We start from the raw sequence: 16,524 nt of genomic DNA, 5'->3' as shown, positions 1-16,524 counted from the left end.
GGAGCTTGGAATTGGGCCAATCGAAGCCTTCTTTTATCCAGTGGGATCACACCAGATGTCAAGGCAGCACATGATATCAAGCCTGAGTTTCAAGCCTTTCAACACAAAATGACTTCCATGTTTGTTTATGAGGAACAAATATCTTCTCTGATAGTTTAAAAAAAAAAAAAAAGATGTTTAATTATAAAAGTCAAAACAGAGACTATTGTGGGAATCCAAGGCCCAGAATTATGGAAAAACATCAGGAACAAAACCCGTGGTCTGTGTGTCCTTGAAGGATGGTCTCTCCTTCCCCCTTTCATGGATGATTGAATTCAACTATGTGTTTCTGATCCTTTTTCTGCATATTAACTCTTCTGCTATGAATAATTTTGGATGCTTCTCATAAGAGTCACTGTCCTTAGCCTTAGAAGTACTTGGCTTTCTAGCTCTATTGTCTGCTAACAACTGGCAACCTCTTTCTATGCTTCTAGGTTCAAATTCTTAAGAAAATATCTGATTATCTTAGACTATTGCATTCTCTCAAAGGTGTTAACACCAATCCAAGTTATATGCTATGGCAAACTTATGAATGAGTTATTTCTGTGAAAGACATCCACTCTTACTATGCTTAACCTTAGCTGATGTAGATGTGGGGATATATGACAAACCATGGCTAAATAAAAGAGCAGATACTGAGAGAATAGATTTACTCAGCAAGAAAAGATACTGGAAGACCTTCTGAAACATAGCAAAATACGTCATAGGATCAAATCGGTTCTGCTTTGCAGTTTTCTCTCAGAAATTAAAACTATAATTTCTCAGCCACTGAGTCAAATTAGTGAATCAGCCTGTCTTTTCATTCTTTTTCCTGCCATTCCCTCACCTTCTCTAATTTTGATGCACTAAATAAGTCATTTTGTTTCTTAATGTTTTTCTCTTTCTTTGAAATATACAGCCATTACTTTGATCCTTCCCTTTCATCTTGGGTCTGTTAAAGCTCTGCTCTGACATCTCCAGACCCTTTTCTGTGTCAGCCCGTACTATACCCAGCCCAACTGATTCTAATGCAGTACCAATTTCAGTAGCTTGCCTTATACAGCTCTCTATCCCTCTAGAATTGTCCTCAAAGCAATACCTTGAATTGATTTTTGTGTTTTTATGTATCTGCCCTACTTCTTGACAAAAGGGGAACTGTAGGGAATTTTATGTTTACATAAAAGACTGGAATTACTGGATAGGAGATCGAGATTAAAAAAATAATAATGATAATGCTCAGTACTTTTATATGTTTTATTTGTCTCTTTCCCAAACCAGATTATAACCTCCTAGAAGACATGAATTAAGTTTCATAGTTTTTTTAACCCCAGTATCCATTTAATAACATATACTTTTGATGGTAATATTGTTAATTTCATGAAAGGAATCTTAGTGAGCTATTTGTATTGGCTATTTGATTTGGTTGCTTACAAGAAATTAAGTATGGCTATTATGTTTTATCCAGTGAGATCACAGAGTAGAAAAATGGACTGGCTTTAGTATGACATATCAACAACTTAAAGTCACAAATTTAATGGTGAATCTTAACAATAAATTTATGATCTTTTCAGTGATATTACAGAAGAACTCCCTCGTTGATAAAGAAACATAACTTCTTTATCTTTAAATGGAAACATAACTTCTAATCTTTAAAAAAAAAAATGTTTGACTCGTAGAATTAAAACAACGAAGTATTTCCTAGGCAGAAAATCACCTAATAAGATCCGATATAAAATATGTTTGATTTAAATAAGTAATCGCTATTTTAAATGCAAAGTATGCATTGAAAGATACATATATACCATTAACTATTTAATTTAATGAAATCAATGAATTTTTTTCTGAATATTTTCTATTTTACTTTGAAATATATTTTATTCTTGTATCATTCTTATTTTTAATTCATAGGGAAAGGCTATATGTGTGGAAATAAAATCTTCTGAGATGTAGAATCTACTGTATTTTAGCTTTTTTATGCCATGTTACAGATCCTATATACATGTATACATGATTTGGTAGATATTCAGCAATGATACATTTTGAGAAAGTAGTACTATGAACAGCTTTGAAAAAGTTTTCATTTAAAATTTTTCTTAAAATTTGAACGAAAGATTCTTAAATATTTCACTTCTCTTCTAAGTCTATAAGGATTAACATTTAGCTTATAGAAATTTCAGACTATTTTAATTTCAAATCTAGGAAGGGATCCTGTGGTGTTTTAACCATGTAGTCTTTCTTCAATTTTATGGATTCATAAGTGCATAAAAAAAATTCATCCTGACTCTAGACTGACAACATTGGATTGACAGCTGATAAAAGTTGTCAGAATTGCCTATCATATTGAAATTAAGGAGGACAAGAAAGCTTGTAAAAGCTTCAATTTAGCCTGTCAATATTGGCATTTCATTAAAGATTAAATAAAGCAAATATTCTTGTTAATAAAGCTCAAAATATCGGTCAGTCGGTCAGTTCTGTCACTAAAATGTGTGATTTACTTGTATGTTATGTTGTATGTGTGCATATTCATGGTGAAGAAATGAGATGTTGCATCTTCTTTTTAGTTTACACTAAAGGCCTGCAAAGGAATGTAGAAGATTTTTAATTAAAATTGGATCAGAACATACACACAGCCAAGACTAATTTTTATATTTACCCAAATCTGAAAAATAGGGAACAATATCTCTTTTCTTTGAAGACTTTTCCAGAATTGATTATATACTGAACTTTCATACTGATTCATATATTAGGAAAAAATTAATTTCATTTAAAAAGTGAAAATAGATCCTTTCATGTGTCTAGGTTAGTACAATATAAGACATTGAATAACTTGTTAAAGTTCTATTTAAGAGTGGCTCTTCTTGTATAGCAATAATAAAACAGCATATGTGTATATACATGTAAACATCTATGTTACTTGAAGTGATTGAGGCAACTTATTTAATTAAAAATAAGCTTGCTCATTATGTAACAAATATTTATTGATTATGTACTATGTTCTCTGTATTCTGCAAGGCAATGAGGATAAATGGTAAGCAAAACAGACACATTGTTTATACTCAAGGTGTTAACAGTTTATTGGGGAATACATATACCTAAATAGTTCTACCATGCAAAACTGCAGATCTAACAAGAGCTATGAAGAAGAGGTTTCCAAAATTATGAGAGTCTGATAGGGAATCTGACATAATGAAGCAGATCAAGTTATGAAGAGGTGACAGTTGAGTTTAGATCTGAAAGATCGATAGGAGTCATCAGAGCAAAGAGTCAGAGAAGGCGTCTGTCCAGGGAGAAAAGGTGCATAAAGGCTCATTAGTAAGACAGAATTCAGCAATTACAGGGACTTTTGTGGGTCAGATTGTGTTACTCCAGGAAGGTCTGCTGAAGTCTAAACCCCAGCACTTAAGGACCTGGCCTTATTTGGAAACACAGTTTCTGCAGATTTAACAAAGTTAAAACGAGGTTATTTCAGTAGGACTTAACTAAATATGACTGCCGTGCTTTAAAAAGGGGAAATTTGTACACAGCCATTCACAGATGAAAGACTGTGGGTTGAGACACAGGGAAAAGATCACCATCTTAAACCAAGGAATACCTGAGGCTACCAGAAGCTTGGAGAGAAGTCTGGTCTAGAAGAGATCATTTTTCTGGCACCTCAGGAGGAGCATGACCCTGCCAACACCTTGATTTTGGACTTTTGGCCTTCAGAACTGAGACAATAAATTTCTGTTGTTCTAAGCCACCCAGTTTGTGGCACGTTGTTACAGTGGCCCTAGGAAACTAATACAGGGACCAAAAGCAGTTCGTTGTCAATGAAAAGGGAAAATAGCACAAGTTGATCTGAAGAGAAGATGGAACAATAGGTAGGAGCCAGATCACGGAGAGTCTTGAAAGACATTTTAAATGTTATATTATTATTCTCAGCAAAGGATTCAAGCAGTCCAAAAATGAGATTATCGTAGCTTAGAAAGAGTGGTGATTATGCTTATGAAGAGAAGTCAATGGGATCAAAGAAGTGAATTGAAAATGAGAACTCCAAAAGAGCAAGTGATATAGCACTTCACATATAAGTAATTTATGGGAATAGACTTCCATTTCTCTTCTCTCAACTTTTCTGTTATTATTCTCATTATTTTACATTTGTTAAAAACTCACAAGTCAATTACCTTTGAATTATATCTAAATATTAAATTCTGAATTGGTATTGATCAATATGTTTTTTTCTTCATTATGGTTTGGATTTTCTTGCTTCTTTGCATATCTAGTAATAATTAAATTGTATGCCAGGCATTCTTATTTTTACCTTTTGGGTCTTTAGATATTTTTGTTATCCTATAAATATTCTTTACCATTATTCTGGAAAATAGTTTGGTTACTTAAATACAGTTTGATTTTTTTTGGTCTTGCTTTAAACATTTAAACTTTTTAAAAAAACAAACAGTATTTAGTTCTGGGCTTTTTTTTGTTCCACAACCAAGACATGATCTTTCTGTATACACTCTACCCAATATACCCATGAATTATGAGGTTGCCTCATCTGAAAAACACTCACTGTTCCCAGCCCTGTATGAGCTCTGTATATTGTTTCGTCTACTCCTTTTCAGGTCGTTATTTATTTTCATGGCCTTAGGTCATTTCCTCACGAATATTTACTGATCAGTACCCAGCTGCATACGTAAGTTGGCACGTGTGCAGATCTCTGGCGTGTCCTCTCTGTTGCTTTCTCATTTTTCAGTACCTGCCCTACAGAGACCAGCCACCTTAGCCTCTTTAGGTTCCTGGCTCTGTCTACTCTCAGAAACATTGTTTATGTTTTCTTTACATAACTCGTTTTGTCCTTTAAACCTCTTTCAATCTGGCTTTCACTCCCTCTAAAATTCTCGTCAAGTCACCAATGACCATTATTTTACTGAATCTAGTAGTTGGCTTTTGGTCTCAGTGATCTGGCCCCCATAGTGTTTGAGCTCATCTTTTACTAATTTCCTCCTCTCTCAACTACACTTATTTTGAATTCCTCAAACATAGTATGTATGGTTTTACATTAGAGCATTTACATTCCCTTAGCTTGAAATGGTTTCTCTTCAGATATCTGCCTGCACAATTCACTCCCTTTTTTCAAGACATACTTCTCAATAGGCCTGATTACCCTGCTTAAAATTGCAACAACTTTTTTTTTTTTTTATACCCAGTCTCTAAAGATGACCCTCAATGAACCTCGTGTAGCCCTTGCCCTTCGAATCTGAGCTGGCCTGTGACTTGTTTATAACCAATAGAAAGAATCAGATGTGACAAATCTAGAACTTCTGAGGCTAAGTCAGAGGAACCTTTGTACCTTCTTTCTTGGTTTTTGAAATACTAGCTTTCAGGATTGTCACTGACAGTATACTTTTTCTTAGAACACAGCCTCCATGCTGTGATAGCAGTCACATGGAGAGGCCACCTGTAGGCCCTTTGGTCAGTAACTGCAGCTGAGTTTCAACTGCTGACCATGTGAGCGAGCCCAGGCAAAAACCTTGGCTAATATCTTTCTGCAAGCACATGAGAAACTCAAGTTAGAACTAACTAGCTGAGCCCACAGTTAAAGTACGGTACTATAGAAGGCAATAGTAAATGGTTTTAAGCCACTAAGTTTTGGAGTAGTTTATAATCAAGGATGACTAGAAATCCGCTTTGCCTTATTTAATTTAAAATCCTCTGCTCTACTTTTTCTATTTTCCCTGAGCTTTTACTATTCTTTAATATAATATATGATTTACTAATTTATTATTTTTAGTATGTATTTTTTGTCTGGTTGTTTCTACCAGATCAAAAACTCTAAGAAGGTGGCAATCATTGTCTGTTTTCTTCCATGATATATCTCAATTGTCTAGAACAGTATGCCAGATACACCATAGGGATTCAATAAATATTTGTAGAAAGAATGAATGGATGAGGCAGTAGGCTATCATAAAATGTTAAACAGAAGAAATTTTAGAGAATACCACAAATTCATCTTAAATATAGCACATTCCTGAAACCAAATGCTACATTAAGACATCGACAAATATTATAGAGCGTCTTCTAAATTATAAATAGTGAACTGCAAGGTAACTGTTAAGAGAAATAAAAACTACTTGAAGTCACTTTCAAATATTCGATAATTTAAGACTTTTGGTAGTAATTTTATATTAACGTAATATTTTGTAAAGTCATAATGAACAAAAGACAAAATTTTAAATTCAAAAATAACAAAATTTAAGATGAAGAGCATATAGCTATTAATTTTCAATAGAAGGATTTCAAGCAGTACCTTTTTGAGTGATTCAAGAGTTACATAATTGCAGTTATACATGTTTATTAATATCAGTTTGTCATTATTTAATAGAATGTCTGCCAGAGATTGATTTGGATTTGTGCACAAAATACATAAAGTATATTTTTTAAAAAGAAGATGGAGATACTGGTTTATTGTGTTTAGTGTCCAAATGCAGCTCAAATTGCTTTTTGTGAGAGTAATGTCTTACTATTTCTTTAAATATATTTTATCTTGGAAATTATATTTTAGTTCTTAGTTAAGTAAGTGATATGAAGAATGGCTATGAGTTTTTAAGGAAAAATACTTTTTAATAATGCTCACGGAAGACCTTTTTAGAATGACATCTGAATTTTAAAACATTCAAAGAGGTTTATTTTTGAGTATATAACTAGAATTTTGATATTGTTGTAAAAAGGATCATCAATGTTTGACTTATAATTTATATGCCAACATACATTTTTAAGCAAACTATAACAAAGCATGCTTCTGTAAGCATAGAATTTATGTGACTTTTATATTAATCCTCTGATTCCTTCTGAACTTGAACATCTGACCAGATCTGATTGGGCTGTTTATTAATTCTCACACTCAATGAATTCAGTAGTTGGACACATGCAACTTAAAGCAACGAGGCATACGTTTTGAAGGTGCTTAGAATCATCAGTACAGACAGACATTACAAAACCCACATACAAAATTAATGTGTCATAACATGAGTGACGGGCACAGGCTGTCATTTAACCTAAATTTGGAGCAAAACCAAAATTAAGACCAGATTCTAATTCAGCACACTGAACCTCAAATTTTATTTGTTTGCTTTGTAGGCAGAATCATTTCTCACTTGTTTACCTTTTCATCATATAACTTGTATGTTAAAGAAAACAAAATTAAAAACAATGGCATTAAACAAAAATACATAATGTAGTTTCTAAATAATTTATAGTTTTTTTTAAAGTGATGATAGCAGATTCTAAATGAATATTACCCTTATCCTATATTCATTTTCTTATGTCATGATAACTAAGTACTAAGTCAAGTTAATAAAGTGCCAAAGTGCCCCTGTGGAAATAAAACTTTACATGAAGAGTGACTTGAGATTATTTAGTCCTTGGTGGTAGAACATTTCTTTAATGTGAAGATGAATCATTGCTTTTTCAGTCTTAAAAAAATTTTATTTCAGAACCGCCTTTAAATACAGACATCATTAACAAATGCACATATACTGAAGATTTTCCAAGGAATAAGAGCTGGAAATAAGTTAAGAGCAATTAGGAGAACTGAAATTGTCCCAGAGAAGCTATGAGGATCATGCTTCCTTAAATGTCCTTGATAACCAATCCGACCTCTTCCTTAGTGAACATGTGGAAATTCTGGCCAGGCTGCATGGTGGCTAGCTCTGTTAGTTGTATTCAGCTTCTCTTCCATTACTTGTTTGAGGATGATGAGCAAAGACTTGACGGCTTCTTTCAGTGTCATGGACTTGTAGTAAACTTTTTGCAAGGAGCTCTGGGCATCTTCTGAAGCAGAGCCAATTGTTCAAGCATAACATTGTACCAAGGTCCCAGACTAGTTCATTTGAAGGAGCTGGGCTTTTTCTCATCAGCTCCTCCAAATAACAGTGCTACTCCAAATAGACAAGACATGGCACCCAGATCTGCATCTTCTTCTCCAAACCGTAGAGCCAGATTGGACACAGCCTGGATTACACCTTCCACTGTCATTGTCTCATTGTAGGTGGACCAGTGATTCTGTGTCTCCACTCTGGCTTTATCAATTAAAATCTTAGCATCAGCAGTAGGCTCACTCATGGCATAACCTATCTGAGCATCAGTCTTTACAATTCTCTCAGTGCTGCCTGGCTCCATGAGTGGGGAGATAATTCTCTTCCCCATAGCTGAGCACACACCCTCCAGTATCTGGATTCCAGTAACTGTAGAACCAAGCTTGATAGCCTCAATTGCACATTCCACTTGAAATCATCTTCCTTCAGGAGAACAAGTATTCATACCCCTGCCATACTCAGGGTGAGGAATATGACAAGTGCTTTTTCAGCTTTGATTCAGGGAAGCCAAAGTCAAATGTTATGGGCCTAGAACATGGTGAAATGGAGTGAAGTGGTGATAGCGGGGACTAAAGTTTATAAGCCCTAAGTGAGACAGCTACTAATTGCATCTGCCAGAAAGTTGCCGTGCTAGAATGTGGGCCCAGGATGCTAGGCATTTTGTTCATGCAGGAAGCCAGAAATATGGATTTGTCATGTCAAATCTCTTAAGTAATAAATATTGAAATTTATTTTATTCTTTTGTGCTCAGCGAAAGGCAAAAAAAAAAAAAAAAGAAAACGCACACAGATATTTATAGATTGAATTTGATTCAAAGTTTACCGGTTTGAGATCAACCTTCTCCTGTAACTTGTTAATACGTGACCATTAGGAGGACCTCTCCTAAATTTCCTCACTTTTCTCACCAACCAACTTATCTACACTAACAAGGTAGCATAGTAAAATAATAATAATATACTAATATAGTAATAATAATAAAATAAAAATAAGTAAGAGCTGTATTTCTATATAGGGTGAATACCTTTAACCATACTCATTAAACTATCAAAGTATGAATGTTTCATTCATTCATTTCTATCTATTTGTCATTTACTTTGTGCCATGCACTATTTTAGGCTTTTTGAGCCACAGCAGTAAATGGCACATGTTAGGACCCTATTCTCAGAGAGCTTATATTCTGTTGGAGGAGATGATCAGTTAGGAAAATATAATTAGTTTCATCTAGTAATAAATGCTTTGAAGAGTAATAAGATAAGGCGATATATAAGATAGTGGGTCCCTGGGTGGGTGCTTTTATATCAGGTGGGCAGGGAGGCTTCCCTGAGGAAATTACATTAGATCAGAGATTCGAATGACAAGAAGGAGTCAGCCATGAGAAGACATGAAGGAGGAACATACGAATTCCTAGAGAAGAACAAACACATCAGTCCTAATTTGGGAAATGACTTGGTGTGTTTCAGGAATAGACGTGAGTGTGATGCCACAGAAGCCAAGAATAGAAAGTAGTTCAAGAAGAAGCAAATGGCCAACTTTTAGCTGAGAAGTCTATTAAAATAGTGAAATAACTATTGAAGTTAATATGGGAGGGGCTCATTTGTTATAAGAACTATCTCAGTTGAATAGCAATCATCTGAGGAGAGAATAGGAGGTAAAGGAGAAGAGACAGAGGCAGCTGACAACTTTTCCAATAAGTTTATTGTGAAAAGGAGCTAAGACGAGGAATGATAGCTGCAAAGCACAGTGGATTAAAGAAGGTTTTATAAAGTAGAAAGATTCTAGAATATGGTGCTAAGATTGACTCAGGAGAAAGAATGATGATTCAAGAGGCACGTTCATTAAAAGATGAGCAGTGGTGGGAGTTAGAGCACAAATGGAGAAGTTATGAACAGGGACATTACATTTATTTTTTAAAAAAGGCAGGTGTGTGAATAGAAGTTCAATTTCATGTACGTGGGTAAATTTCGTAATGAAAGAGAGAAAATTTTAAATTGAATCTCTTTTATCAAGGTTATCATTTGAGAGGGAAGAATGAGTGGTAAGGAAGTGTGGCTGGACAAAAGAGAAGGCATGAAATACTCACTTTGGGTAGTGTCAGTAAATATACAATGTAGTGGGGGTTGCAGAGCAGTGGAGAATACCATGCCATTTATGGGCATGTATTTAGAGTGAGGGAAGACAGCATTATTGTACATTATGAAATTTGCCCTATGTGGTAGGATGAATAATGGTCCCCAAAGATATCTAGGTTCTAATTTCTGGAATCTGTGAATGGTTCTTGAGATTTTGGATTCTCTGTATCTGTTCTAAATGTAATCACAAGTGCCCTTATAAGAAGAAGAAGGATGAAGGGTATTTGATTAGAGAAAAAGAAGGTAATATGACAAGAATAAATTTCTCTTGTTTTAAACCACTAAGTTTTTGGTAATTTGTTATGCAGCAGTAGGAAACGAATAAACTCCATTAATTAATTAATTTCATTTGTATCTTTAACCTCTCCCTTTTTTTCAGGCTATTTCCTATAAACATGTTTACATGATTTAAGAGTCTTAAAAAAAAAAAAAAGAACATTAAACAAAAACAAAATTTTTTATATTTAGCTCTAGCTACCATCCCCTTAATAGTCCTTTTTATTAAATATATAGTTCTTTTTATTAAAAGTTAAAGGTTTTAATTTTTATCTTCTCCTCACCTCTCATCTATTCTTTAATCCACTGTCAACTGTCTTTAACCATTTTCTCTAGTAAACTGTTCTCAGTATTCAGAAATGGGCTTTTATTCTTCACTCCAGTGTACTCTGTTAACTTCTACTTTTCTCAGCCTCTTTGTTAATCAATTGATTTTTCTCATTCTGGTCATTTTCTCTCCTCTTCTGTCACACCACCTTTTTCCCCGCTAGTTACTCTGTCTCTTCTATGTTAATTCATCTTTAGTCTCCTTCATGGGCTTCTCTTTTTCATTTTTTTTTTCCTTAGTGTTCTTAACATAGCTCTATTTTGTTTTTTTCTCATTCTATACTCGGTTCTTGAGTAATCATATCTATTTCCAGAACTTTGATTACCATCTATGTACGGATCACTCCAAATTTTCTATCTGACACTCAGAGTACTCATCTGGCCAAATACACTCTGTTCCTCTATACCTTACTGTCACAATGAGATGTCCTAGTTGGAATGACAGCTCCTATTGTCTTGCTCTACAGCACATCCATACTACACTGCAGTGATTGAGTACATTGGATCTAGAGTCACTGAACTGTATTTGAATCTGATTTTATTCCCTTCTTTCCTGAAATAGCTTGAACAAGTGATTTCTCATCTTAATTTGTGAAATAGTAAAACTCCTTTAAACTATGATTATTAAATGAGAAAATGCGCATCGAGTACAAGGCATAATACCTATCACAGTATGTGATTAATACATGTCGACAATTGTTATTGCTGCTAGTTTTCTTCTTTTCCTTTCTTTCTAAGTACTGTATCTGCTGGTAATTCTACCACGGCAGTGCTATTTCCTACCATTGTTGCTGTAGTAGCTTCTAATCTCTTCCACAGTTTATGGTATTCCCAGCCAATCATTGCCACTTCCACTCCTCTTTGCATTTTTCTTCATCACGTTTCCTGTCACTCCTTCATTCTCCTTTCTATTTTGTTTGAGTTTCTTTGTCACTCCCACACTCTTATTTTTCCGTTCTCTTTGTCTTCTCTTCCTTTTTTTTTTTTTTTCTCCAATGAACTTAGAAATCTCAATAGTCCAGACCACTCTGTAAGATATCTTCCTCATTGCCAGGTTCTATTTCTTCATTTTCACAGTTGCTGTTTATTTTATTATTATTTATAGTAAAGATGGGAAGAGAATGACTAATAACAGCCCTATAGGCCTCTTTTAACTGACAGCCCTGGAAAAGAGGTTTCCTTGAGATATGTTAGTGACAAATCATTTGGCAAACATTAATGGTATGTGCTACTGGGACAGTCATTATCTATGGACTGCTATAGCAGGATGTCTAAGGTGCTTATGTTAAACAAACCTAGAATCTATGAGCTTATGTGGCATGGCCCGCTGAAAACATCATGTCACATTCCTAGTATAAAATAGGATATTTCAGGCGAAAATAGCTCCCAATTATGTAAACCATGTGTCCATACATTTATCTCTTGGAGGCTTTATTGTTAATCTGAGTCAGTGTGTCCTGACAGATAAGGAAGGCCTGGGAGGTTGTGTTAGTCATTCTGGATATTTCCCTGCTTTGTCTGTGTCATCGAATTACACATATCTTTGAAATCATTAGTAAAGCTTGATATTGGGTAAGGTTTATGACTTGTTGGAGTCTGATTTGACAACTAAAACCTTTGCATTTCTTCAGTAGATATGGTGGCATTCCAGATGACTTCTGTTGCTAGAAATCTCTCTAATTATCTGAGTCAATACTGGGCTATGATTCCAACACAATTATCTGTAGTAATTCCAGTTCCCATGGAGGCAATACATTATCGTATGTAACTTAGTAAAGAAACATGAAATACATCATCAATATCTATGTCTTTGAGTCTGCATAATGCCATAGGAACAAATATCAATCTGACCAATGATTTGCTATTATAGAGTTTACTAGAATTTTCAAGTGTTAAAAATTAAATTATTTATTCATTTAGTCTCTAACTATTTAAGAAATCATTCCTATAGAAATAAATACATTTCTTCACTGAATTAAAAATGAACCAAATTTACAAGTAAGGAATAATGTTAGTTTACTTTCAAAATATCCTGTCTTCTTTTCTCATTTGTAACCTAAACTATTTGGATTTTATTTACAATATGTAGAAATATAAGATGCCATATTTCTGTCTTTTTATTTTTACTGTTACAATGGATATTACATATTTCTCAAGTGTGCTATTTTCCAGACAAATGTGTATTCCATCATATTGTAATTAGGACCACAATATTTCCTAGAATATTGCTTAGATCTTAATGAAAGGATAATCATACTACAAAGCTTTATATTTTGGGCATTACATTTATTTTTCAGTGATTCTTTTCCTTTGTAGAAACAATTTTTATTCTTTTGCATCATGTACCAAATGGAAAATAAAGATATTCTTTGAGAATGAGACCGAGTGTTGCCTGTTGATAAGAATTCGAATATCAACATGAACACCCTTTTCTGTCCTCCTCTTATAGATTTTTTAAATTCTTTATTTCCTTTTACTGAGGATTCCTTGGATATTTCTTAACGCTGCTTTTATTTCTGCATCTTTTTAAAATGATTTACATGTAAAGAGGATTACAATGTACAGGGACTTAGGAATGAATCTGGAAAGCCATCTGGGTTCAGAAGGGGAGTCGATATCACTTACAGGATAATAAAAATAATAGTCCACTTTTGTATAGTCCTTTTAACTTTTCAAAATTATTTCATCATATAATGATATTTCTAATTTATAAATATCATAATCTACAACACATAGAAGCTGAGATCTCAAGATGTTCCAATTTACTGAATTATAACAGAAAACAATTTGACAAAAATAAAATCTCAAAATGGATTTTCTTTTGACCATCCTTTGAAAAGGCTGGTCATTTTCTTAAATGATGTAAATCAAGAAGATTTAAGATTGGCCCTAAATAAAACCACCTCCTCATGGGAAGGGAACACAATAGCGCTGGCACCCAGATCCACTGAGGGAGGCTCTTCCTTGGGTTTTGTCATGGATTGTGTTATTGTTCCCCTTTGTGCTCTGCTTTTCTCTGCAGGAGGATTATATCTGTCTACAGGTTAACTCAGATGTATCCATATGATGTGTTTTAGTCAATGAAATGTGAGAAGAAGTGAAGGATATTACTTCCTGGCAGAGCTTTAAGAAGTTTTGCCATTTTCCCTCTCTTGTGGTGAGAGATATATTTGACATAAAACTATTGCCAACCAGAAATGGACTTGTATGATGAGTGAGAAATAAAATTTTATGCTATGAGTCACTGACATTTTGAAGTCATTTATTACTGAAGCACAACGTAGACTAGCTTGACTGACATGTTTGTTCAGATTCTTAGGAACTTGATTGTCCTGTTCTCTAATGCTGCTACTCTGTTTTTAATATTCTGACCTAAATGTGGTAAAAAGGCATTTTTCTTGATTCTCTATTGCTGAAAGAGCACCATTTAAAAGACTACTATATCTAGGTGTCAGAAAAATTTGAAACAAACTCGGAATCTAGTATAATTTCCCATATTTTTACTGATTCTCTAATTCAGTATGGAACCCAGGATAAACCATCAATAGAAGTGCAGTCTTTTGTTCCTGCTCTTGGCTAGCAATTGAGTGGCTCTTGCCATCTGTGGCAGACATTACAAAGATGCTCAGATGAGCCATCTCTTCAAGAAAGGACTCATCGCCCAGCTGTGAGGACCATCTGTTAACTCCTTCGGGTCCACCCCGGCTTGAGTTGAGGCCATGCTCTACTCATAGTAGCTTCACTCAATGACTAAGGCAGAATGTGGTGCAAGCACTTAGCCATTTTCTTTCAACAGGGGACTTCTCCAATGGATAATCTTTACTCTGAGGCTCTCCATTGGGCTGGCAGAGACTTTGTTAGATCTTTATTGCCATCTGGCAATTCCCAATGCCCAATCCTGTTTCTTCAAAGATATTACTTTCCAAGATATTTTGTAATCCTAACTTTGGGTTGGCGTCTGCTTCCTAGAGAAACAAACCATCACAGTGTTTGCTTTATTTTGGGGAGTGCTCTCCTAGGTATTAAGTCAGGATCAAATAAATAGGCGAATAAATGAGCGAATGAATGAATGCTTGCCCCGGCCTTATCTTTCTATGGCTATTCTTCTCAGTGCTTGTCTCCTGTCTGTGTTTATTCACTGGGCAGCTTTACCATCAGCAGGATAATCATGCTTTATTACAAAACAGTAATTTGTAGCAGCTACATAATAATATATTTAAATGTGTATCCTTGGTTTTGTTGAAATTTTATAATGAAATGTTCTCCCTGATAATTTTCTCAAGTGTAAAGTAGAAATTTTAAAAGTTACTTTCCCATAGAGTTGCAAGAAGAATTAATAGTTAATGTTCAATAAGTGCTCACTTTTGTCAGGTTTTACATGCACAAAATTGTCTTAGTCCCTCAGCAGGTACAGGTACCAGGGCAAATGAGGATAAGTGACACATAGCTAGTAGTATTAGGTTGGTGCTGAGACTGGAACCTCGATAGAGTGACATCACAGCTCAATTGCTTAACCAATCTGCTCTACTCCTTTTCTCAGTGAGCTCTGTAAAGAACGTAACAACATGTTGGCCATGAATTTAAACCCATCATTTGTTGGAATAGGCATTCAATAAATGTCAACCACTATGACTATTTATTCATTTTCAAAGCTAAGGAAAAAAAAAATTGACTAATTTAGACAGAAAGAAATAAAGGACCTTTAAAGCCCATTTAATGAATTTGGACTTTATCTTGAGGATTATTGAAGAGTATTAAGCAAAGATTGACATTCAGATTTATATGTTAAAAATGGGTTCTCTATGTAGTATGCTCAACGTATTGAACTTGGCTATGAATGGAGATTAAAAAAAAAAAATTATAGAAAATATCCTGAATAGAGGTGAGGAGCACTTGAGCTATGGTAGTAGCAACAAGAATTGAAATAAAAAAACTTGAAAAAAAATAGGAAACTCCAATTATAGACTTGCCCTTGCCACTAAATTGTCACATTAGTCTGGACATTTAATCCATCTGGACTTCAGTTACTAACTTTTGCAAAGGAATTATTTGAACGAGGAAACTGCTAGTTTTTCAATTGTGCGATATCTATTCGGATAGAGTGAGGGGGAAGAAAGGGGAAAGGGAAGGAGGGGATGGCAAAGGGTAGAAGATTTGTAGTCATGAATATAGTAGAAAAGATTTTGGATTAACTTTGGTTTGTATTCTTTGTGCATTTATGACATTACTAAGAAAGTTTTTTTTTTTTTTCAGGCAAAAATCTAAATAAAGCGTATTTAACATCCTGCTTTAAGTTCCTTTACCTCTCAATTTACTTTTAAACTCCCTTAGCCCAATAAACATTTATCTAGTCTTTTGAGAAAGAATTTATAACTACTTAGAACTGTCACTTAAATTTGAATAGATGGCGTCAATCATAGCGGGGGTGTTTATAAGTTTGTGAAAAGCATTAAGCAAGCTCCCAATAAAACCAACTTTTCTTTAAAAAAAATTCTATGATTTCTGCAAATTCCATAAACTTGGGCAGTCAGGGCCAATAAATATTTACCATAAAGACTAGTGACTTGAGTCTGTATCTCAAGCAATACAGATAATTGTAGAAAAAGTAAAGAAACTTGCTCCTTTTAACTGTCTTTTGCTTTGGAAAATTGTGTTGCTTCTGCTACAGACCTGGCAGAGTAAAGTGGATCATTTTGGGAATTGCTGCTGTGTGTGACTATTGCGAACTACTGCAGTGGTGATTTCCAAAGTCACTGCAGAGGTGAGGTGGCAGGGTCACTAGGTGTTAGCACTTTCAGGGCTCTTTGTCAGTTCTGCCGAACAGTTGACATCAATTTCAGGAGGAAGAAAAGTTCAGGGACTCTATTTTCACTTGGCAAAGCTTCAGGAGATAATGGTTGAATGAATAAAACATCTACTAA

The 16,524-nt window shown here is 34.5% G+C and overlaps 1 protein-coding gene and 1 pseudogene across 1 annotated transcript in view; one reads left to right on the top strand and one right to left on the bottom strand.

The window, feature by feature from the left end:
* The window catches only part of SPAG16 (sperm associated antigen 16), a 755,650-nt gene that overhangs the window by 232,331 nt on the left and 506,795 nt on the right, over window positions 1-16,524 (top strand). The gene's annotated exons all lie outside the window — the stretch shown is intronic.
* LOC105291098 lies at window positions 7,627-8,323 on the bottom strand (annotated as a pseudogene).

The sequence above is a fragment of the Pteropus vampyrus genome, unplaced genomic scaffold, assembly GCF_000151845.1.
Source record: "Pteropus vampyrus isolate Shadow unplaced genomic scaffold, Pvam_2.0 Scaffold42, whole genome shotgun sequence".
Lineage (NCBI taxonomy): Eukaryota > Metazoa > Chordata > Mammalia > Chiroptera > Pteropodidae > Pteropus > Pteropus vampyrus.
Note: the sequence above shows the minus strand (reverse complement) of the source record. Positions and strands in the feature narration are given on the sequence as shown.